Source organism: Protopterus annectens, chromosome 1.part1 (genome assembly GCF_019279795.1).
Source record: "Protopterus annectens isolate FY-2018-M chromosome 1.part1, PAN1.0, whole genome shotgun sequence".
Classification (NCBI taxonomy): Eukaryota; Metazoa; Chordata; order Ceratodontiformes; family Protopteridae; genus Protopterus; species Protopterus annectens.
In genome coordinates, this window is record NC_056726.1 from 1,068,118,733 (window position 1) to 1,068,144,422 (window position 25,690).

Below are 25,690 nucleotides of genomic sequence, written 5' to 3' on the forward strand. Positions count from 1 at the left end.
TGTTAGATGGCAAAACACTGTATAACCAATTTTGTTGTTGCAAAACCCAAATAGCACCAAATAACACATGGTTGCAGCTCCCCACTGTAGGAATGTAAACTGTTCTAATTAGCATCACAACTTATTATTGTTGATCTCACTCCCACCCAGAGGTGTGAGTGTCCAAATCTACCTTCAAATTTAGTGTATATGCACAGCTGTTGCTGTAGAAAAATTGGCCAGCTGTGGACCTTCCCTTCAGCCTTCCTGCACATCCCTGGCTGTTACCCCTACTGTCTTTCCCTCTTTGTGCCCCTTTTTCACCACTTACTTATCAACCCCTTTTTCTTTTTTTTTCCTTTAAAGTTAAAATGAGGTGACACCCTCTTCCCCAACTATATTGGCAAAATCTGGAACACCGTACTGACATCTATTACCTCAGCTGTCTCAAAGGACACATCTAAAAAAACACTTGAAGGAACATCTCAAGCACACGTGGATCTGCACATGCTCACCAACTGACTAAATCCTCCCCCCACCTTACACTCTATACCCCTACATCAACTACTGAAACTATCACCTCTTTTTCCTGCCTCGCTTACATATCCCAACATCCTTTAAACCCTACCAGTTATTCCCACAACCTAATATACATTTACAATGTCTCCCCCTCTACCTACCTACCTACCTACTTCTTTGCTATTCTCTTCAACTCTAACACACAGGTATGGAGTAACTAAATCTTTAACTGAATATTTGAGTGTATCCTATTCAGAACTGTTAAACTGGAATCTAACTTCACCATAAACTGACCTTTGTCAACCGTCATACCTGACATGTAAACTTAAACTAAACATGAATAATACCTACATGTTAACTTAAACTAAGCATGAATAATATGTTGCATAGCTATGTTAAGTCTATTACTCTCTATGAATATGAACACCTCTGTATTACTTGTAATGATCAGCTGAATTTTATTGTGGAGCTTTTCTCCCTGGGCCACTGCTGAAAATAGACAAGCATCCAGTTGGATTTTCCTGGTCAACAAATGTAAAATAAATAAATAAATTAGCGTGGTGGTAAGCCTGTCTGCATGATGGTAAGCAATGCTTACACTGGTTAAGCAATGTAGAAGCTAACTCAGTGTAAGAAGCTGTAACTGGAGGTTAGCATTGCTTACCCTCATGCAAACCAGCACAAACCCACTTACAATTGCTTAAAAGTGCCTTAGTCACTCTGTAGCCAACAACTCTCATCGTGCCCAGCAACAAAATAATCTGCACCCCCAGGTTGCAACCCCCGGACCCTGTACACTATAGTCGAAGTGAGTTACTACTAAGCCATGGCATATACACATACAGCTGCTGTTATCACAAACATATCATCCAGCATAGTCATTCAACAGTATAGGAAATGTATGTAATTATGTAGATTAATATGAGCAACCATTTGTACATTGCTCAAATAGAGTATTTCAAGCAGTCTATGTGTATCATAAAAACAGTGCCTGTCCAATCATACAGGGAGAATAGTAGTCTTGCATAATAGTTAAGAGAATAATAAAAAACAGTGCATGTTGAGGGGGCATGTGGGCATGCTTTACGCAAAGAATGTCAAACCTGGGACGACATTTCCATGGAACCAGGAGATTATGCTGGCCAGAGTGTGAGAAAACCACTGCTTCTCAAACCCCTGGCAGGATGCTACCAGTGGGAGAAACAGTGTAGACCAGCTAAGTCTAATCTTGACACAAAAACAGGTCCATCCCTAGCAGGACGAACCAAAAATTGTGAGTCACTCCAATGTTAACACCTTTCTCGGAAGACTAACAAGGCAAGGCTCACATATGTGGACTAAGCAGATGAAGAGCATGAAGAAGCTTGGGTTGAGACAGTATACTGGATGAGTACTGAGACGTGCAGAGAGAGCAGTTTGTGGAGGTGTGGTATGGCTGGGCTAGCAACTGGAGAATGGATGGTTGCTGTGTACATGGAGCTCGGGGTGTGGGGGAAGGAAGCATGGGTATGACATTATGGAAGAAATATTCAAATGAAGCAGCACAGCAATAGTGTAGTGGGCAGAACATCTGCCTAATGAGCAGGCATTCCTGGTTCGAGTCCCACTCTAGCGCAGCCTATTTTACATGGCAAAGCACATTATAACCAACAGTTTTGTTGCAAAACACACTAAATAACATATATATATATATATATATATATATATATATATATATATATATATATATGAACTGGAGTACTGTAAGAAATGCACATGTGAAGTATCAGTGTCAGACTGAATAAGGCACTAGTAAGCAGGTTTAAGCACAAATAAGCAATAGTAAGCATATGTAAGCACTAGTAAGTGGGCTGAAGCCCGTTTGCATGGTGGTAAGCAATGCCTACACTGGTTAAGCAAATCTGAAGCTAACACCCTGTAAGCAGATGTAATGGCAGGTTAACAGTGCTTATCTCTGCTGAAACCCATTAACAACTGACTAAATGTGCCTTAACCACTTTGTAGCCAATGGCCCTTGTTCTGCCCAGCAACAAAATAAACAGCCTCTGCTAGGCTCGTACACAGAACCTCACACAACATAGGCAAAGTGATTTACCACTAAGCCATGTCAGATATTGCATATCCGACAACATGCATAGAACCCCCCTATAACACAGAATGTCAGATGTGCAGCAATCTCAGAGCAGCCATACCACTGGCATATGGGTAACCACAGTGGCCCTGACAAATGGCATGCAAGTGAATAGTCTGTAACAGGCTGGCAATGTTAGTGTCCACACAGGGGACATGGCTACAATCACATAGCAGAAGGTGTGGTACACTATTCAATCTGTCCAAATGGTAGTTAAGCTGTAGCCATACTTAATGAGTTATGTGTATAATCTGTTGAAGCTGATATGGTGGAGGAGATTGACAGAGATGTGTGTTATGAACTGTGGTAACCTTGCTATATGAGTTGCTCAGACCTGTTCCCATTCTCATGTTTTTCAGGCATGATGGCACACATCCAGCTGCTGTCATATTCCACAGTGGAGAACGAAGTTATAATAAACCACCTGGTACTGCACTACCAGGTCATGTTTGGCAGGACAGCACAGGAACAGCAGGAGTGGATCACCCTGTGGAAAGATCTCGTCCACAGGGTCAATGATTTCAGCCTTCATAACCACAGTTATGAACAGGTCCGGCATCATTGCAGCAACCTGCTTTGCAATGCCCATTGGCATGCTGCTGCTGTCCAAGGGGAATCACCTTGCCACAGGGGGGACCATGCCATCCATCCCCCCGACACGTGTGGAGGAGCTCCTAGCCAGCCTTGTGGCACCTGCCCATCCTGAACAACATCAACCACTGGACCCCTTTGTGGAGGTGGGTGTCACCCACAACAGCCGAGGAGTGTGCAGGTAAGGGCACAGCAGTAGACCACTGTTGTGTAAATATCCACAGTGGTACATGTAGATCATGTATTTCTGATATGTTATACAAATATTGTGTTGCTGCATTGTAGTGATAAACAGATGTCCAGATGTGGTAGTTTTACTTGAATTTACAGTTGACGTATGGTAGTAGTACACCCAGCCTGTAGCAGTGCCACAGGTGTGGCCACTGACATTGCATCTCTCACCCACTTATGTAGGTCTCTCTGGGGTAACAGCAAGGCAGCAGCCTGAAGCTGGTGAGTATGTCTTATGTAGCTGCATGCTAACACACCAGTGATGGTATATTCCATGCACAAATCTAACACACCTACCCTGAATGCTTTCTGTACATGTGCATGTATTGTTGCCGTGAAATGCATGGTCTCACAGGGGTGAACATGATAGGGTATTGAAAGGGTATGTCACACAACTGCATGACAACTAACATCCTGTCATTGTGGAATGTGTCCACAGTGGGTAACATACTGTTGGTAGACATGGCCTACAGTAGCGACATGTTCTGGACAAGACCGATATACAGTGCAACACCAGTGTACATAACTGTAGGGCAATGCCAACTGCTGCTGAGATACACTCTATGGCATATGGCATTACAGTAGTCCATATTATTAGCAGGGTCCAAGCTGCAACATGTGGTGTGCACAGTATGGGACACTGTAAGCCGACACATACGTGTAGGGCTTACCTGTCATGCATCTGCATAAATGCTGGGGGGGGGGTTCTCAGCATGAAACACCAGTGCACTGCAGCAGGGATCCTACAGATGGTATGTATGGCTCTATCTGCATATAGTCAAGTCCAGGACCTGTGGCAGCTGTAACCCTACCCACACTGCAATAGTGGTGGCATTGTGTGAACACCTTGAGATGTGCACATGAGTGAACCTTGCAATCATGCAGAATAGGGGACATGTGTAGGGTAGGCTGAACATACACTGGCAATTGTGGAAGGCCCATGGTGGTATACCCCTGCCATGAGCAGTGACTGCTGTAGTACACACAACAAGATGTGTGATAAACTGTTATGGTGTGTATGCATTGTGGTCAGCAGCCACACACCTAACACAATCTGCAGACACTGCATGTGAAAGTACAGGACATGTTACATACCAGGTGTGTGTACAGCTAAGATATGCAGTGCTGTGTTCCCATGCCAGATCACAGATGTGTGTGTAAGAGCAATAAAGGTGTGTACACCCCCCATAGTCACAGTATGCTCTGATGGTTGTCAGTGTAAGTATTTCTACAGTGGCCATACATGGTCTGTTGATGTTGGCAGCTGTAAAGCAGGCATCCGGGATTCACCAATGACAACAGTCTACATATCATCCCAGGTATATGTAGCTGAAACACATAGGGGCTGTGTGAGGTACAGTTGGCATAACTAACACGGTACTACACATTCCGCAATGGGTTGGACACCTTTGAGTTGTGGTGCACAGTACATGGCAGGGTGCATAACAGTTGCACAGCAATAATGTGTACATGGGTGCAGAGGTATCCAAGGGAAGGGGCATCACCTAGTCACAGCACATGCATCATACGCATGTATACTGCTGCTAGCATAGTGTGAGTATAGCTGAACTGCATGCTTTTCTGTACCATATGTTCTGCATGTTGGCAGATGGGTAATTGGAGGACTGTGTGTATGATCATTGTGCAACCTCACCTGAATGCGTGTGTGTGTGTGTGCATCCTGATGGTTAGTTAGTTTGCCTGCAGGGTCACTCTGGTGAAGTGGTGGGAGGTAGATGCATGTGTGCATGTGTGTTTGTATGTGTGGCCATGTATGCACATGTGTGATTGTGGAGTGTTCATATGGCTGTGCCCCCCCTTTGGGACCGTGCAGTACATGGACATGGAGTGCCACATTGCACATGAGGAATACCTGTCATGTGCTCACAGGACAGCATATAGTATAATATGGCCTGTAGCTTGGATCAGGCATCCAGAGGGAAGGTAGATGCCATGTACAAACTTAATATTGCTGTCAGCGGAGAGATCACCTACAGCCCACGTATGTAGCTCTACAGATGCACTGGGGAAGTAATAGGTTCATAGGTTCATACGAGGCTATCTGCTCTAGGGCATTTATAAGCCCAGCCAGAGTGTGTTTGGCTTTCGCCACCCATTTTAAATTAATTTTGCTATGCCCTTTTTCAAGGTTAGTATACTGTGCCTCTGTCTAACAGTGACACAGAAGTGATACCCAGGGTAAACCTACGATCTCCCATCCACTCATCAAGATTCATCTTGAAGAGAGTCAATGAGGGACTCTGCCTAACCTGGACTGGGATTTTATTCCAGAGTGAAGGGAGCCACTGGGTTATGAATCTGTCCCTCCAGCATGTACTATTAATTTCAGTGCTGAGGTTCAAGTCTCTCGAGCGCGTAGCTCAATGGGATTTGGATTTTCTGAGGTGCAGCATGTCCATTAATTCCGGGTTGGACATGGCTTTTTACGTCAGGCACAGATCGCCTCTGAGCAGGCGGTATGCCACTGAGTAGAGCTGGAGTTTCTTTAACCGGGCAGCATATGGCATCTGTTTGAGCCCTTTGATCCTCTTGATGAGGTATTTTTGGGGGCTTTCCAGTTGCTGCAGGTGTCTGGTAAGGTACATCCCAAAAGGGGAATTGTACTCAATTATGGGCTTGATGAGGGATGAGTAAAGAGGCACAATGACCTCCCCTGATCTAGATGTGAATCCCTTCATGATTAGGTGGGCTATATAAAATGTTTTCCTAACCACTTTGGCCATGTGGTTGTCAAATGAGAGATTGCTATCAACTTGGGTCCTCAGGTCCCTAATTACTTCTTTTGTACTTAATGGATTATCACCTATGTGGTAATTTGTGGGTACTTTGTTTTTGCCAAATGGGATGACTATACACTTTTTGGTGTTTAGCTTGAGGTCATGGCTCTGGCACCAGTTGTCTGTTTCTATGAGGCCCTTTTGGAGGAAGCTTGTGTTGGCTGGAGAGTCGATTATGGTGCTCAGTTTGTAGTCATCTGCGAACTTGGTCAGCCACAGTCCTTCTGTGTTGGCCTGTGCCTCTGAGAAATATATACCGAACAAGAGAGGTCCCAGAACTGAGCCTTGTGGGACACCACTTGTAACTGGTTTGGAGTCTGACATGGCTCCAGCAATTCTTACCATGCGGGTTCTGTCCTTCAGCCAGTTTGCAAACCATCTAGTGATATAGGAGTTTATATTTAAGCTGGTGAGCTTATCTATAATGCCCAAGTGGGGTATTGTATTGAAGGCTTTTGCGAGGTCCAGGTAGGCTGTTTGGACCACCTTCCCCTCGTCAATGGCCTTGGTGACTGTTTCAAAGAAATCAACCAGGTTTAAGAGGCAGGATCTGCCCTTAAGAAAGCCGAACTGGGTAGGATCCTGTGTCTGTAGGTCCCCAATATCTTTATTTATGAGGTCCATGATGATCCTTTCCATAGCTTTGCAGACCAAGCTAGTCAGGCTTATGGGGTGATAGTTTCCAGGATCCATTGAGGCACTACCTTTGTGGAGAGGGTCCACTGTTGCTGTACGCCACTCTTTGGGTACATATCCTGTAGTAAGGCTGAGATTGAACAGTAGGTTTATGTTTGGGTTTAGCTCTTCTTGGGGTTCATGTAGGATGCAGCCCGGGACGCCGTCTGGTCCCATTGATGCTGTGTTTTTTGCTTTGGAGAGGGCAGCTCTTACCTGAGCATCTGAGATGTCAGGGGACAGTACTCTGCTGGGATAGATATTTGCCCTTTTGGTGGAAAGGGGGGGGAGTTTGCGCTGAACCTGTCAGCTAGGATGTTGGCAATGTCTGTGGGTTCGGTGTATTTTTTGTCATTTTGGACTAATTCTGAGCATATCTGGGAATTCCCACCCAGGTTCCTAACATAACTAAAGAAAGCCTTGCGATTATCATTAGTGTCCTGTGCAATTTTTCTCTCAAAGCTGGCCTTAGACGATTTTATGAGTGCCCATAGTTTTTTGCTAATACTGATCAGAGATGCCTTCCCTTTTTGGGATTTTGCTCTATCATGTAGTAGCTTCCTCCTCCTTGTATTGTATAGTTTGTTTATGGCTGGGGTCCACCAGACAGGACGTCTGCCTTTGGAGGATTGGGTCTTGGTTTTATTTGGGATTGCATGATCCATGCATTCCTGAAGGTGTTCATAGAATGTGTTTATAAAGAATTCTGCAGTCTGGGCCATATTTTACACAGGCCCGGGGGCTTTGAATGATTCCAGCTCAGTTTTGAGGAGTGTGAAATTTGCTTTAGAGAAGTTTTTCACTGTGGTTTTCAGGGCAGGCGGAGGCATCGGGATGTGAATATCCAGTGAGATTAGTTTATGGTCTGATCTTACCAGTGAGGGATACACTTCTGGTCTGGAGCATAGAGTCCCCATGTTGGTGATGATCAGGTCCAGTATGTTTTCCCCTCTTGTGGGAGTGGTAACAAGTTGTTCCATAGCATTTGAGTTTATAAATTCTAGGAACCTTTGGGCTAGGGTGTTGGAGCTAGAGTAATGCTCCCAGTCTATGTTTGGGTAGTTGAAGTCGCCCAATATAATGGTGTTTGGAGAGACCTTCATAATTCCCAGTGTTCTCAGGAAGGCCAAGTGGGGTTCCTGGGTTTGGGAGGGTGGTCTGTAGCAGGCTATAAACTGGAAGGCAGTTTTACCCACTGTTAGTTGCACATGGATAGTCTCTGATGCTTCGTGCTGTGCCACCAATCTGGAAGTGTGGGTATCTTTGACGAATATTGATACTCCCCCCTCCTTTTGTATTTCGGTCCAAGTTTTGGGGCCGAAAAGCATGGTATGAGGTATAACCTGGTAGTGCTGGGGTGCTCTCGGGAGACTTGAACCAGGTTTCTGTTACTGCACAGATATCGATGTTCTCCATGTTAAGGAGAGTTTCGAGTGCATGCATCTTGAGGTTTAGACTTCTGGTGTTGAGTAGCATTACTCTTAGTTTCTTATCCCTTGTGATACCTATGGATGTGGGTTTGCCTTTTGAGCCTTGCCTAAAAAAGGCACTATGGGGGTAGCAAGAGCCTTTGCCAATATCCAAAAGCCCAGGGGTGACAGGTGCAAGCCATCCCTATCGAAGAATTGTGGCTTGTCCAGCATGTCATCCCAGGCTGACAGGCATTGGATCCCCTTTGAATGACACCAATACTTAAGCCAGTTGTTGAAATTGATCATCTTGTCTTCATATTGTGGCATCATTCTTGGTGAGGGTAAGATGCTACTCAAGGTCAGGGTCATACTGGCCTGGGCTACATGCTCAGAGAGCTCCTCTATGTCTCTTTTCATGTAGTCCAGGGAGGAACATCTCAGATCATTCACACCAGCATGGACAATGACTGAGTCATATTTGTACTTGCCTTGGAGAGACCTGAGTGCTTGTGTTATGTGGCGGATCCTAGCGCCTTACTGGCAGCTCACTGTGACCTTCTCCTTGTTCATCCTGGTGAGCGGGGCGTCAGTGTGCCTGACGATAGAGTCACCTATTACAAGTGTATCAGGTGTGTTATTTAGCCTTAAGGGCTGTGACTGTTCAGCACACTGGCTTTGTCAGCTATGTGTTGCACGTTTTTTGTTTTGGGGTAGCGGTTGCTTGGGTGTCTGCTTTGGAGATCTCTGCTGCTTAGGCAGATTTTTATTTAGAGCCTCCGAGTATGTTTTTGTGTGTTTATGTGTTTGGTTTGCTGTCGTGGTAGGTCTTTGTGAGACTGGAATTGTAGTGAGTGTGGTTTCCTTCTCCTCCTGACTGGTTTTTCCAGTACTGAGTTAAGACAGCTTAGCCTCCAGTATGGCTATATGGTTGCATCTCTCACATGTGTTGGAATTTGTTGGGAGGAGGAGAGGGTTGTCTGTGTACATGAGGCAGTTTTAACATTGCCTCAAGAATCCCAGATTCGCCAGCTGGACCAGAGAGGAGATTGACAACGAACCTTTGGGCATGCTAGAATAGTATTGGGAATTCCTTTATAATTGAAAAAAGGGCCAATGGGGAACAAGGTACTCAAGGGGAGTTTGTGAGGGTGTAGTGCTTTTAATTTTTTAGTGCTGACTTATATAATTGCTTTAGTGAGCAAGTGTCAGGTAACTTAAATGCAATGTGTTACAGGTAAATTAAATGCAAAAATGACAAACAGTAACTTTCTTTCAAGTGAAACAAGGAAATAAGTACAGTACGCAATGCAGATATCACTAGGGATCCACAGAAGCACTAAAAAGCCGTGTTTTAGGTGGAAATACCATTTAAGGGAAATAGCAAGCAAACAAACAACAAGCATACAAACAAAGCTAGATTCAGCAGGCCTGGATCTAGTCTATGCTACAGCAAACAAGGTGTACCAGTTTCAGTAAGAAACAGTTCAAATATGCAGGCACTATAAGCCTTTAACCAGAAATTCCCAGCTCAGAAGGGCAGAGTCCAGCCTCGCCTCCCACAAGAGTGCAGACCACGAACCCTTTTAAGGTAAAATAACTGGCCTGAAGCCCAAGTGCTTAAACCAGAATTAATACACTTTTAGAATAACAGACACTGAGCTCTCAATCAGCAGTTCCCAACTTAGAAGGATGTAAGCTACCTGCTCTGCCACTACAGTGCAGACCACAAACCTTCTTAATGTAGAACAACTGGTCTGAAGCCCAAGTGCTTAAACTAAAAGGCTTAGAATGAGTTACACCATGCAGGAAACAGGCTTACAATTTTTTTTTCAGAAAAGTAGCAAAAACAGTAGTAAAAACAATTCACATGCAGTGCAAGCTGGCACACTTGAGTATATAGCAATATTAGTCCACACACAGTTTGAAAAAATGTAATTAAATTAAAAAAGGACGAAAAGCAAGTGCAGAAAGGGTTTATTAGGTAGAATGCGGTAAAGAGATGGGACTGGGGGAGTGTCCTAGATCAAATCTACAGTGGGGCGGGCACTGCAAAAGCCACCAAATTTAAACTACAACCAAGAACAAGGAGGGGCTGGTAAAAACTTTCAACTGAGATGTGAGGAATCAGAGTGAAAATTATAAAACCAAAAAAAATATACTGATCTCTGTATATTTGCAGAACAGTAAGACAACAGATATCTAAGCAACAATTTAGCTCTATAATACAGAATAATACAGACAAATATACTCAGCTCTATATATATTTGCAGATAGTCTTGTAAGGCTGTCTCTCAACACACAGGTTCCACTTTAAATGCAGGCTGCTGCTATTAAGTCAAATTAAGGGAACCTTGAGTTAACAACACCCAAGCTATAGAAACCAAAATGAGGGGGTGGGGTGGGGAAGACGGTATCAACAGAGATGTGAGGAATCAGAGTGCAAATTATAAAACCAAAAAAAAATTATACTGATCTCTGTATATTTGCAGAACAGTAAGACAACAGATATCTAAGCAACAATTTAGCTCTATAATACAGAATAATGCAGAAAAATATACTCAGCTCTATATATTTGCAGATAGTCTTTTAAGGCTGTCTCTCAACACACAGGTTCCACTTTTAATGCGGCAACATAATAGTCAACATAAGGAAGTCTATCCATATATTACAGCTGACACTTGATAGGCTGACGGAGCAGCATATTCGGCATATACTGAGCATTACATACACATGACGCACCAGTGGGTGCTATCATGGCAACAACATAGTATCCCATACAGATAGAGGCCATGCACATCATTCCGTCCATACAGACGGTGCATTCCGAATGACAGCATTGAGGCCATGTTACCCCACTACACACAGGTCAGGCAGGTAATGTAGCAAGAGGCCTTGTGTTGTGGCCACTTGTGTGGCCATTTATGGGGCTGTGATGTTAATGAGCAGTAGCAATGTGTGTATGTTATCAAGTGTGATGCAAGATGGCATAATACATAGACATATACGTGGGGCTGTCTGTAAAGGCAAGACAGGTAAGTAGTATGGAGATGTGTGTGTGTGTACTGGTAAGCAATGCTGTACAGGTTTTAAAGTGCAGTTATTGTTTTCCCCCACAGGTGGTGAGGTGGGTCAGGGTCCCTTCTGCACCCAATCTGATATAGGTGTCCATACAGACACTGATGATGATGATGATGATAATGGTGAGGCACAGGTGGTGTTGTCAGGGGCCGACACTGCACCAACATTTGACATCCCCATTTTAGCAACCCCACCCCCTCACACAGTGCCTATACACAACCCAGCACCAGTGGCCATAGCAGAGGGACAGCTGGCATTCAGTGGCAGTGCATGGGAAAGTGTGGTAACCATGTCTACTGTGTCAAGTCACAGCAGGCATAGCCAGTTGTTTGGCAGGCTGCCACATAGGTGGATGCCTCAGGGTGCTCATGGTAGGGCCAATAGACATCATGCCCCTGGCATAGGCAACATAGCTGCAAACAGCAGACGCATGTTCCAGGCTGTAATGGTGGCGCAGGAACGTACTGAGCATTACACCATTCAGGGCCTTAGGCTGCAGAGGGCTGCACTTGCTACTGTAGGCGACAACCTCCGTAAAGTGGCAGCTGCCATCCATGCTTCTAAGGAGCAAGCGGATAGATGGCATGATGAGCTGATGGCCCTCATCAGCCATGGTGTGTCCATGCTTTGACATGTGGTGGGGATGCGCCGACGCATGTGTGGAAGTGGCCCAGCAATACCACCAGCTGGCACTCAGTGTGGGCATGCTAGGACACCAAGGGGCTCCCATAGTGGCAGTAGCAGCCCCGACAGTGTGGGGGATGTGCTGTCACACCACACCACAGCAGGAAATGTGCACATGGTCCTGGCCAGTCCCAGGAGAGATGGGGTACCAGTGGACAAATTTTACCAGCAGGTGAGAGTAGCACTTCAACACCTGTACCTGCATGCACCCACAGAACCCCTGACAGGCACAGTCCATGTGCCTGTGGCCAGAAGCAGTGAACTGCCCACCCTGCCAGGTATGGTCTGCAGCTGTCCATAAACACCTGTGTAGGGCAGCCACAAGGCTGAACTGTGTGCACGCATACCCACACACTATGCAAACACACTTAGGGCACCTCATACCTACACACACCACATCACCTTAGCCAGCTCCCCAGAATACACCCCTCATCCACACACATCATGTCAAATGTATGGCCCACCCTCTGCCTCTGGCACACTAACACCGCACCCTGTGTATATGATGATACCTGTGCTTCATCCCTGTCATCCATACCATCGATACAGGGACAGGCTGATATGGTTCTGATGCACAGGGTATGTGTACACCAGTGTACCACAGTCCTGCAGTGTAACATGCTGTAGGGTGTAGAGTGGGAGGCATAATTGGCAGGTAGTGTAGCCGTCCAGCAATGATGCCTTCTAGCTGTTAGTAACACTGCTCGGTTGTGGTCTCTAAACTGATATGCAAGTATGTTGTAGGTGTACATGTGTCAGCACGAGGATGGTCTGCAGTCATATTGCACAACTGGGTATGTCACTGTGCTGTCACCATGGCAATGACATATCTGGGGTACAGTCAAACACATTTCACAGGTTACTATACCGAGTATTGCCTGTGCCACATGTACAGGTGGCCGGATGAGGCGTGTATACCCTGCAACCTGATGTAGACCCATCCACATACACGCACACTGTAACTTGCCAACACTGGAGCCAGCCCCTACCTAGCAATGTTGAGATACTGACATTTGTGGTCTACATTGCGCAAACACTGCCTTAACCACTCTGTATTCAACAGACCTTGTTCTGGCCAGCAACTAAATGAACAGCCCTTGCAGGTCATGAACTCAGGGCCCTTTACACTGAAGTCACAACACATGAACTCTATGCCATGACCACTGTAGGGACAGCTGTTGTGTTACCAATATAGTTGTCATTACCCAAATTGAGTGGTATTGAACACTTGCCTTTACATCCTATATTGTGTAGTCCTTGTCATTAATATGACAGTCACATCACATATGTTGTTTTATCATAATGTCCACATAGGAGATACATACCGTGGGACACATGTGGGAGGGTATACACAACTGTGACATTTACTCAAGACAGGTATATGGTTGTATATGTATAGGTCTATAGATGTCTACATGTACATACACAGGTATACACATACATATGTCTGTATACACATCTATATTGTGCTACATATATATGGCCATGTCTGCACCTCTTCGTATGTACATATGTTACATATCTATACATATATGTATCTATACATATGTGTATATATAGGTATACGTATATGTACATATAGATATATGTGTATATAGCTATATATGTAAGCACATCCTATGTGTACAGCTATGCCTATTTATGTTGATGTGTGTGTGTGTGTGTGTGTGTGTGTGTGTGTGTGTGTGTGTGTGTGTGTGTGTGTGTGTGTGTGTATATATATATATATATATATATATATATATATATATATTGCTATATGTGCATACATATCTATACCGATATACCTACTATTGTCTATATATCTGTAGATATCCATACGTTTATGTGCATATGTATCACTATCTGTATATGTGTAGACATATATTGCTCTGTATTCGTATATATCTGGGTGTGTATGTATGTGTATATATATATATATATATATATATATATATATATATATATATATATATATATATACACACACATATATATATATATATATATATATATATATATATATATGTACATATACATATACCCATCTATATATGTCTGTACATATACATACCCATCTATATATTTTATTTTATATATATGTGTATATATATATATATATATATATATATATATATATATATATATAGATGATTATACGTACAGATGTTCTCAACATATGTCCTGGACACAGAGTGTAGACCTACCCCAGCCCCTATAGTTCCAACGTCATAGTGCAAGTGGATGACAGGTATATATAGCAGGTATATTGGTAGACTATTGCTACTGTAATTGGGATTGTCTTCACAGACATGGTGTGTGGGGGAGGTCACATCTGCTTTCCACATGTGTGCCATTGGCTACTGACAGACATCCTAAGGTCATCCTGGTAAAGTACCACTGCTAGCACGTAATGCCCCTGTGGACTGCAGCACAGATATTGGCCAATATATGTGGACATTCTGAAACACTCTTTACAGTCCATAGGTATACACAGAACCCCTTATTGCTAAACATGTGTACCATGCATGACAACATGGATGTTAACAGCCATGTTGATGGGTATAACAGATAACGACTCATATACATACTCCACCATAGGTTATGCATCCACACACCCCTGTCTGGCTTGACACATAATAACCGCTGGTTCAGGAGTGCCATGGCCACATACTACCCGTTAGATAGTGACATGCATCTGTACAGCATCCCACTACTCTGTCTGACATACATGACTGTTAAGGGAGACTCGGCAACATTACATCTGGCAAGTATCTCCACATGACATCTCACTGAATAAGTACACTAAGCTGCTAGACATGTAACAATGCACTGTGCAGGCTACAGGCAGAGTGGCTCAACACTAGCCTACATCTCCTATGGGGGGAATGCACATGTACCTGCATATATAGCAGGCTCTGCAGGCATGTCACACCAGAGGGTAAGATACACTTGTGTGAAGGTGCATAACCACATCCAATGTGAACACAGCCACAGCCACATATGGTAAGCTAGCATAAAAGTACAGTATATGGACTATCTGTTAAACACCATCCTCATATGTGCCACTCACAGACTGACCCTACATATACTGGGCTGCTACACAGTGTGGTCTCTGTCTGTCTGTGGTATGGGACACGTGTGTGTATGGCCCTATAAACATGTAGACCAATACGGTAACATACAGTGGAGCAGCATGCAACATTAGATAGAATGGGACCTATAACAATGACATCTACCACAGTCTGTACACAGGCTAAAGAACATGTTCACAATACATACACTGTCGACATTCACCATAGTTAGACAGACCTCAGTACTGTCAGTGGCTGAGACAGCTGAATGAGTGGGGTCAATAGGAAGGGGTGTGGCCAGCCACAAAGGGGAGGAGCTATGCTCAAAACCTCCACAAAAACTAAAATGGGTGCCAAACCATCATTATGAGAGTCCAATCATGACAAAATTAAGTGTAGAAGAAAAAAATATTTCAGTGCATTGGCTGCATGACAGCTTACTTAATATCTAGATGGAAAGAAAAAGGTTGTGAAGAATGAAAAAAATAAATTACTTTTTAAATACATTACTGGAATGCCAGTCAAAATCAAGTATAAGAAAACAAGCAGCACTCAACTCAAACCACTTCTCCTTGCACTGCAGTTCTAATTATGATTTATATTCAGCTTTATAAAAGTACCAAGTAACATGCTGAAAGTAATAATCTCTGTGATGCCCCCACTTGTAAAAATGTTTCTTATCAAAAAAGACCTGCTGCCTGACAACTATCTACTTGTTTCATGGGGAAAACATGATCAAAGTAAAAAATTAAAAGCAAACAAGAAACAAGCTCAAGATACATTGCTTAAAGGATTACTGTACAGGTAATGGACCACACATGATAGATTGGCATTCGGTTTAGTTTATGGGTAAAGCCTGCAGAGATGACTGGAATCCTCCAACATGTGTAATGAGCTTCTTAAAATAATGTAATCCTGTCCTTTATTACAAATGCTGTCATATGCATTTCAATACCCAAGGCTTATACATTATCTAGTTATGTAAGTATTCTCTGCATGGCAACAACAGAAAGGCTTTCAATGTTGGCAAATCTTTAACAGTATGCTTATTAAAGCTTACTTGCATCTTACAATCTCAGACAAGCTTACCTGATGGTCATTAAAGCATTGCTACTTAAACACAGAGCAAAAGGCACTTTCTGAGTAATAAGCATAAATCAACAGTACAAAAATATGACAGAAACCAGACAATTCTACAAAATCAAGGACAGATGAAAAGCCACTGTAGTATTTATGTCTACCTTGGATGGGGGGATACTCTGCACATTTACACTGCATAACTGCTCCTTGCCTTGCTTGGACACACCCAGAGTCATTACTTGGGGCAGTGGGGTGCAACAAGTATGTCACAATTTGAAATGTCTCTCTCTGACTGTGATGGCCCTGACACATTTGTCATACCTCTCAACCTCAGAGCAAGAAATCTGGACAAAGCCATACATAGAAGTGGGACAAAGGCCCAAAAATAAGGACATTTTTTAAATATTGCTATTATAAACCTAGAAAGATAATAGAATAGTAGGTATTGCATTAGTATGAATTTTCTGAAGGGTATGAAATCTGAAATTCAAATGACTGTCATTATTTTCAAAACTTCAGTCTTTAATGATTTGCCACTAATTTGCCAAAAAAAACACAATTTTATGAAAAATGGACCAAAAATGTGATGCAAAAATATAAAATAGCCATACAATACAGCTGGGAACCTCTCAAAGAAGGGACACTTTTTTAATATTAGTACTGCTAACTTGAGCAGCTGACAAAATAAAAGAATCTACATGCATTTCTGAAATAAAACTAATCTATAACTCTGATTATTACAGTTATTTCTTAATTGTAAACACTCCATGTTTTCTTCCAAAATTACTATATTGCGGAGGGATTAGTAGAGGGAAGAGCAACATTTTGAGCCAAAAATCGGGGACAGTTAAGAGGTTTGGCTATGCCTAATTCTATAAAGCAATTTCTTTGCATGCACCTCTCAACCTGGTAATGCAATAAATCTAGACAAGACCAAATATATTGGGGAAACATATAAACAGTACTAAAAAGTGCTCTTTTATAAACTAAGACAGTTGATAGAATAACAGGTCTTACTTTAGCATACATTTTTCTGAAGGTTATGAAGTCTGAAACTCAGTGTCTGTCATAATTTAGTGACTTAATTCCTAAATGATTTGCCAGAAAACCACAAATTTTATGAGGAACAAACCAAAAATAAGAAGCAAAAATATATTTACTCTGTGAAAATCTGGACATTTGGGAGGTATAGTTCAGCCGGGGCTGTCTTTGTGTTTGCCGCCCTTCCCCCTCACAAAATCATGGTCGAATGGATCCTCCTCCCCCTGCAGCCATTCCAATGATCCATTACTTGGCTATTTCACTCCATTTACCATAAACACTAATGTGCATACTGCTTTACTTCTACGATGATTTGGACTTCATTTGAAAGTTTTATTTTGCATTTTGCAGCACAAACACTAAGACATCTGCTAAACAAAGCAATGCAGTCTCACAATGAAAATAGACTTAGCATTAAAACTTCTCTACCCTTGAAACTCACATTCATTGAAACAACATTGAAACCCACATTCAAAGAAAATGCATTTTGCCAGTGGCAGATAAAAGATTAACTTTGGGCTGTTTTCAAATCATAGGCCCCTTGCACGTGAAACATACATGTGCTCTTTGATACACCTTCCTGATTGTACTAAATTATATTCCTTGTACAATACAGTATAGTTGTTAGAGGGCATTTTACATTTATTGTTTTGAACATTTTTCCAGTAAACAATGAAACAAAACACATGCACCAATATTGACAAAACTGCCCAGTTTAGAACATTTCCATCATAAAAGTCTACTCAAACTTCTACAGTCCACCATTATCAGTAAATATGAACAATCTCTGAAGAAGTAAAAGTAATCTAAATAATTCCACATTAAAGACATCTGTAACTAATGAAGAGGTTGCTGCTAGCAAACACCTTTATATGTCATGGTTTCATCGAAAAATAAAGTGTCTGTTGCCCCTGAGGAATAAATTACTTATATTACATTAAAAAAATGATAAGCTTGTAATATTGCAGCAGGAAATGGATGGCAAACTGATAACAGGTTCATAGTTAGTACCTTTGCCAAAGAGGACATTCTCAGTACGGCAGCATCCAACCCTTGTGGGAGCAGAACCCACAACCTTCTGCATCAAAAGCAAGTACACAACCTGTTATGCTATTAACAATGCAAGCGTATTCTCCATAAGCAGCACTAAACTTCTCTTCCCCTGCAACTCTCAACTCCTTGTAAAATCTACTCAATACTCACTTGCATCTCAACTTCATAGCACAAGAAATCTGGAAAAAGCAAATTTTTTTTTGGAGGGGTCAAAAGCCAAAAAAACAGGGACACATTAAACATTGCTTGTATACTCTTGGAAAGTTGCTAGAATAAAATTCTGTGTTACAACCATACATTTTACTGCCACTGTCCCTGTGCAAAACAGTCGGATCAATATACCACTACACCAGATCGGCTGCTTAGTGAAAGAGAGGAAGATTGAAACTTAAATGTCGATCATTTAATGAATTCAGTTCTCACCATAGCTGTCAACCTCTTAGTACAAAACACCTGGACAAACCCAATAATGAGGGAATACAGCCCTCAAACATATTCAGTGAATTCAGTTCTTTCCATAGCTGTCAACCTTAGCACAAAAAACTTTGACAAAGCCAGTAATGGGGGAATACAGTCAAAAAATAGGGACAAATTTAAAATATTCATTTTATAAACTTAGAAAATTGCTAGAATAAAAGGTTTTTTGTAACTATGTATTTTCTGAAGAATATGAAGTCTGAAATTCAAATGCCTGTCAATTTTACTTATTTAACATTAATTAACCAGGAAAGTCTGACGGAACAAAAACAATTTTCAGCAGATGCCCCGGGAGAAATACTGCAGACATGTCTTTGTAAAATGGCAGGACAACAGAGCAAACCCATGGAGAATATGCAGACTCCACACAGAAGGCACCCCAGCCAAGAATCAAACCAGAGAATCTGTAGCTATGAGGCAACAATACTAACACTGCACCATCAAATATTTAAGAAGTCAGACATTCAGAAACCCGAAGTCTGAAATTCAAATGCCTGTCAATTTTATTTAACATTTATTAACCAGGACAGTCTGACCTGGAACAAAAAAAACAATTTCAGCAGAGGCCCAGGAAGAAATAATGCAAACACATGTCACTGTAACATGGGAGGACACAAAAGCAAACACATACAAACACAGGAAGAAGATGCAGACCCCACAAAGAAGGCACCCCAGGCAAGAATCAAACCTGAGCACTTGTAGCTGGGAGGCCACAATACTACCACTGCACCATCAAATATCTAAGGATTTAAATATTTAGAAACCACAGATATGAGAAACAGAACTGATCAAATATGAGGCAAAAATCTGCAAAGTTTTTAAAATGGTGGTGGGTATGGAATTCAGGCCCTTACCACCTGCATACAAGGTACAAAGTTCAAGCCTGAGGTATTCCCTACCACACACCATGAGTTTGCTCTAGCCAGTTCCTTTGCCTAGATAACTGCTCACCTTGCCGATGAGCAGTCCAAATCCTTGCGATTGGTCCAGCGCACCTCATTAGCTGCAACATGCATCTTGATTGGTCCAGCCTGCTGTGTTGCCATGTATCTAAAGAGTATGCGCTGACTTCTGGGAATTATGGTGTTTGTTTCTTAGTTTTATTTTTATTTGGTTTCTAGGTGGGAGGGTTGCAGTCCTATAGCATGAGCTGCCCCCTAGTACTGTACAAATGATTAAGGAATGTCCTGGTAATGTCATAAAATATTACTCGTACTGTACATAGCATGTGTAACAGTTTGATATCTCCCTGGCTTGCTATCACATATGATGACACTAATGATGGTGTACAGCACATATGCACCTCTTAATACATGACATATGTACAAAGGTTGACAGCCAATATTGACATGCTGCTCTGATAACTTCATACATGTACTGCCATAACAGGGTTTGTTGCAACATGTATCCTATGAGGGATATGAAGTCAGTAACTGACAGGGCTTTCACCATCTACAGACTGCAATCCTCCTTCTACCTTCTGCAGTTCACACCATGTGCAAGGGCACAACACACTGCCCAGTCTGCAGATGACGCTGAAGATGTGGATTGCTCATAAACATAGTACTGACATGATAGGTATTACAACATGTAGGATGGCCATATCCACACACATACTCCATTAAACCAACATTACTCCACATGCAAGTATGTTACCATGCAATTGGGTCCACATGCACAGGCTGTTGCCTGCAAAGAGGTGGTGTACCCACAGACCACAGAGAGGTGCACACACAGACACACAGAGACAATGTGTGGGGAAGGTGTGGGTGCGTAAAACTTAAGCACATTTGTGTGACATCTGCAACACTGTTGCAATATAGCAAGCACCCGTCCACATGAACAGGTGTCAGCGTCAACACAGCCAAACTCTGTAAGGGCTTATTACATTTACTTGTCACAGCACCACATATAAATAAATAATTTCCCTAATCAGTTACCAACCTAAAAAATGCATATCAGTTCTTGAAGCACACAGGGGCCACAGGGGTCCTGGGGGTTTATGGTCAAAGGGCATGTTGTCTGACATTAGAGAGAGAGAATCAGTCAGTATGCCAATTGGGGTATTCAGTGTGAATGTGGTCGGATGCATCATACACCACACACACAGACACAGGGTGCTAGTACCGGCGTGTATGTGTGCATTGCTTCATTGGGTGTGTAGTCGTTTAACATGCCAGATGGGCATCCACATGAAAATAGTCTGCATTATGGCTAAGGGGTGTAGTGTCCAGAATGGACCACACAGGTGGGTATAGTATTCACCATCTAGTCTCAGTGCTATGCAATGCTTGACATGTATGTGTTCTATACACCATGACATGGATGATGTTTGGGAAATGCACACATCCCACATTCATGTACAGTGGCATGTGGAAGTGTACCTGGTTTGTCTGGCCCATGTTGTGTACACAGAATGTTATCATCAGATGTGACAGTCCCGCCCTCACGTGGTGGGGCCAGGTAATGGACAGCAGGTTGACCCTGCACCTACATTGATAGCATGCTACAGGTATTCCCTGGTGTCAGTGGCATCTGTCCATACAGGGCGTGTGTACGGCATGGAATGTACTTTGTGGATCACATTTGATGGAACCACAGTTTTTGCAGTCATCCAGTGGTGAAACATACTGAAGGCACACTGTCTGCAATTATGTGCCTATCGTACTGATGGACAGGGTGCCATGACCTTTGTAGGCCACTGCATTCACACCATAGTTACTATTAGTCACCAATATGCAGTGTACTACACACATCTTGGCTGTTGCCTCACCATGTATGTATGTGTGTGTGTGTGTGTGTGTGTGTGTGTGTGTGTGTGTGTGTGTGTGTGTGTGTGTGTGTGTGTGTGTGATGCATGGGTTGAGAGTATGCTCTGGTTAATACTGGGGTTGCTGGCCTTTGTCATATGTATGGGTATGGATATGCACCCCAGCCTCTCAGCTATTTCATAGCTGTTTTCCCTGTACAGTGGACACTGTGATGTGTACTAGGGCCACCATATAAGAAAATTGCAAAACCCACTATAAATTGGGCCCAGGTGTCACACACACACACAGTCTCTTCCACACCGGATATGAGGTACACACACATGCATATCAGTCATGTCCGGGAATAGAATCCCTACCTAACTAGTTTATTACACTAGAGTACTCCTTCCTCAAAGGTTTATATCACATTGGCTGACATCAGCAGGATTGACAAAGTAGGGTGTTTGACATGTGCTGAGTGCGACTAGCCTAAAATGCATTTCTCCCTACACAGACAGTGGAACACATACAAAACATCCAGAATTGCCATGGGTGGGTATAGAACCCTACCAGAGCTCTGAAACACACTGCAGCAGTATGCAGTTATGGCACACGCTACAGAGATTACTGGGCTACAATCTTCCCAGAGGTGTATTTCAGGGTGAATGACATCAGCAGCCTTACCATGGTAGTGCATTTAAATTGTAGGGGGTGTTCTTACCTGATAACATCATTGCTTGTTACACAGACAGTCAGACAGATGCACACACACACACACAAGTTGCCAAGGCTGGGACTTGAATTCCTACTTAGCTAGTTAATCACACTACAGCAGTATACAGTTATGGCATGCGCTACAGAAATTACTGGCCTATCACTTTCCCAAAGGTGTATATCACAGTTGATGACATTGGCACACTTGTCAAGGTGAACAATTGGAGGTTGTAGTGTCTGTGAATGGACTTAAAAGTATTGCTTCCTACACTGACAAAGTAACATATACATACATCCACACTTGCCATGTCTGGGAATAGAACACCTATCTACATAGTCTATCACACTATAGCGGAACACAGTTACAGGACGTGCTACAGCGATTACTGAGCTACAGCTTCCCAGAGGTGTATTAGTAGGTGGAAGACATCAGCTGCCTTGCAAAGGATGAGCATTTAGATTGTGGGGAGTGTGGCAAGAGTAAAAAGAATTGCTCTTTATATAGACCAACATACACAGTTGACACATCTGAGATTAGAACTCCTATCTAACTAATTTATCACACTATAGCAGTATGCAGTTACAGGATACGCAATGGAGATTATTGAGCTACAGCTTTCCAGAGGTATATTACTAGGTGGATGACATCAGCTGCCTTGCAAAGGTTGAGCATTTGGATTATGGGGAGTGCAGCTAGCCTAAAAAGCATTGCTTTCTACACAGACACACACAGTTGTCATGTCTGGGAATAAAACTCCTACCTAACTAGTTTATCACACTACAGCAGTATTTAGTTGCAGGAAACGCTACAGAGATTACTGGGCTATAACTTCCCAGAGGTGTATTACTAAGTGGATGACATCAGCTGCCTTGCAAAGGTTAATCATTTGGATTGTGGGGAGTGTGGCTAGCCTAAAAAGGCATTGCTCTCTACACAGTCAGGCAGACATGCACACAAACACACACACAGTAGTCAAGTCTGGGTTTCAAACTCCTACCTAACTAGCTTATCACACTACAGTAGTACACAGTTATGGGACACACCACAGAGATTACTAGGCAACAATTCTCCCAAAGGTGTATTACACATTGGATGACCTTAGCAGGCTTGTCATAGTAGGGCTATGGGGAGGGCAGTGTTTGTGTATGGGTCATTCCCCATTCATCTAGGGGTTGACACGCCACATGCGGGCACACATATTTCACAGGGACATGTATGCAGTTGCTAGATGACTACTTCCTTGTACAGTCATGTTGCACGGCTGGCACATGCACCACATAGTCTGTACTGCTGACAGATACTGGTGGCTAATATCTGCAGTGAGTGACATCTGCACCTCATGTGTTTGGGGTCCTTTGGCTGTGTGCTGGATGGGACAGGCCTGGATGGCTCCTTGTCACAGTCACCCTCTTCCACACATCTATGTCCATCTACCTTTGGCTTATTATAGTGTGTTGTCCTTACATATATGTCTGTATTCCTATCCACTGTGTGTGCAAGGCATGAGTGGTGCATACTGGCGAGTGTATGCACTAACAATGGCAACTGCCAGATATGTCTGGTCCACTGGTGTTTGCAGACATGGCCTTCATGTGTTTGTGTATGAGCATGTCCAGTATGGCCGTCTGTATTGCATGTGTGGGTCAAGTCCAGGTAGTTTGTACTGCAGTGCTGACATTTGTGTTGTACACTGACAGGTAGCATGCTGTCTTTGCAGGGTATCCATCCATTATTTGGCATTGACTGTTACTACATTTCTGCATAGCAGGGGGGCACACTTATTTCTACATTTCTACACAGGATTGGGGGGGGCACACCTGACTGTTACTATATGTCTACATAGGATGATGGGCACACCTGACACTTGTACACATTTGCTAGGACTACACTGGTATGTTGGGTACTCCATTTCAGTCTGTAGTCTTACCTATCATGCTGGCTAGAGGCATACAAGTGTACTACCGATCTTAGCTTATAATTACCTACATATTGGTGTTTGACTTCCTAGCCTTCACAATTGACATCCCACTGCCTGACCTGCTGTAGTCAGTCTGTGTAGGTCCAGGGGAGTTGCCCATGGGCCTTATTCAGAGACCATAGCACAGCATTTGTTTGTGTTTGTCTACACCTGTCCTGCTGACTGTGACTCTTCATAGGTTCATAGTTTAGTACTAGGCTAACTGCTCTTGTGAGCAATTTTAAGCCTAGCCAATTATCCCTTGTGAGACCCAAACTCTGCACCTTGTGTTTGTAAGGCAAGGACCTTAACCATTAGGCCACCCTCCCAACCCCAAAGACATCCTCTTTTGATCCAGAATTGAACCAGTGACCTAAAGATGACTTGGGAAATCACTACAGTTCTCCGCTCTACCAGCTGATGTTGGGTATGTGACCCCCCCCCCTGATTGGCATGCATGAGTCACTTACCTTGTGAGTGTCCCAGTATTGAGGGTGGTGCTGCAAAGCTGCCTATGTCGGATGCACATAGTACACTCCCTACACATGGTTAGGCACAGGTAGTGTAATGTTTGGCATCCCTTTTACTGTATGTGAGAGTCAGAGAGAGGTGTTATTCCCTGGGTCCCTCCCGTGTCAGTGTATGTGCTATGCGCTGCCTCTTTGCCAAGGTCAGGGCATACTGGGCATGCCTCCTTCTGCCTACTGGGGCAGGGTCAGGTTGTTCCTCCTCGGAGACACTCTTTGCCCATGCAGGCCTTGGCAATGGTGGAATGGTGGGGGGGGGTGGCCCTGCCCCATGCTGTTGCTGATGCAGCTGTTTCCACAGGATCATATTGTGTAGCATGGCACATACAAGAACAATTTGGGTACACGTAGCTGGTGAATACTGCAAGGCTCCACTGGATGTGTCCAGGCACTAAAACCATGACTTGAGCATCCCAAACACATGCTCTATTATGATTCTTGTTTGTGCGTGTGCCTCATTATGGAGTTCTTGTTCGGGTGTGTGTGCATTTCTGATGGGTGTCATCAGCCATGGCTCCAGTGCGGATCCAGCATCCCCCATTAGGTGACCGTATGGGATGTCCCCATTGGGATCCATTGGGAAATCTCTTGTACAGTTGCGTCAGATGCCAGATGTGGGAACCGTGAGAGCTTCCAGGGCAGCCAGCACACATGTTCATTATTATGCCCTGAGCATTGCACACAACCTGGCAGTTGGTGGAGGGGAAGCCCTTGCGGTTGATGTAGACCCTACCCCACTCATGCACGCAGTCTATAGCACCGACTACCTCAGGGTATTCTGCTATTTGGTGGAACAGTTGCATATTGCAGGCCAATGCCTCATGGGTTTTGGGGAAATATACATGCTCACTGACATATGCTGACATGGCACCCAGGAAATGGTGGAGTACCCTTGATGCTGATGCCTGTGAGATCCTCATCATATCCCCAGTTGGCCTT

At 43.3% G+C, this 25,690-nt stretch overlaps 1 protein-coding gene across 1 annotated transcript in view; it reads right to left on the reverse strand.

The window, feature by feature from the left end:
- The window catches only part of LOC122815385, a 561,151-nt gene that overhangs the window by 340,311 nt on the left and 195,150 nt on the right, over positions 1-25,690 (reverse strand). The gene's annotated exons all lie outside the window — the stretch shown is intronic.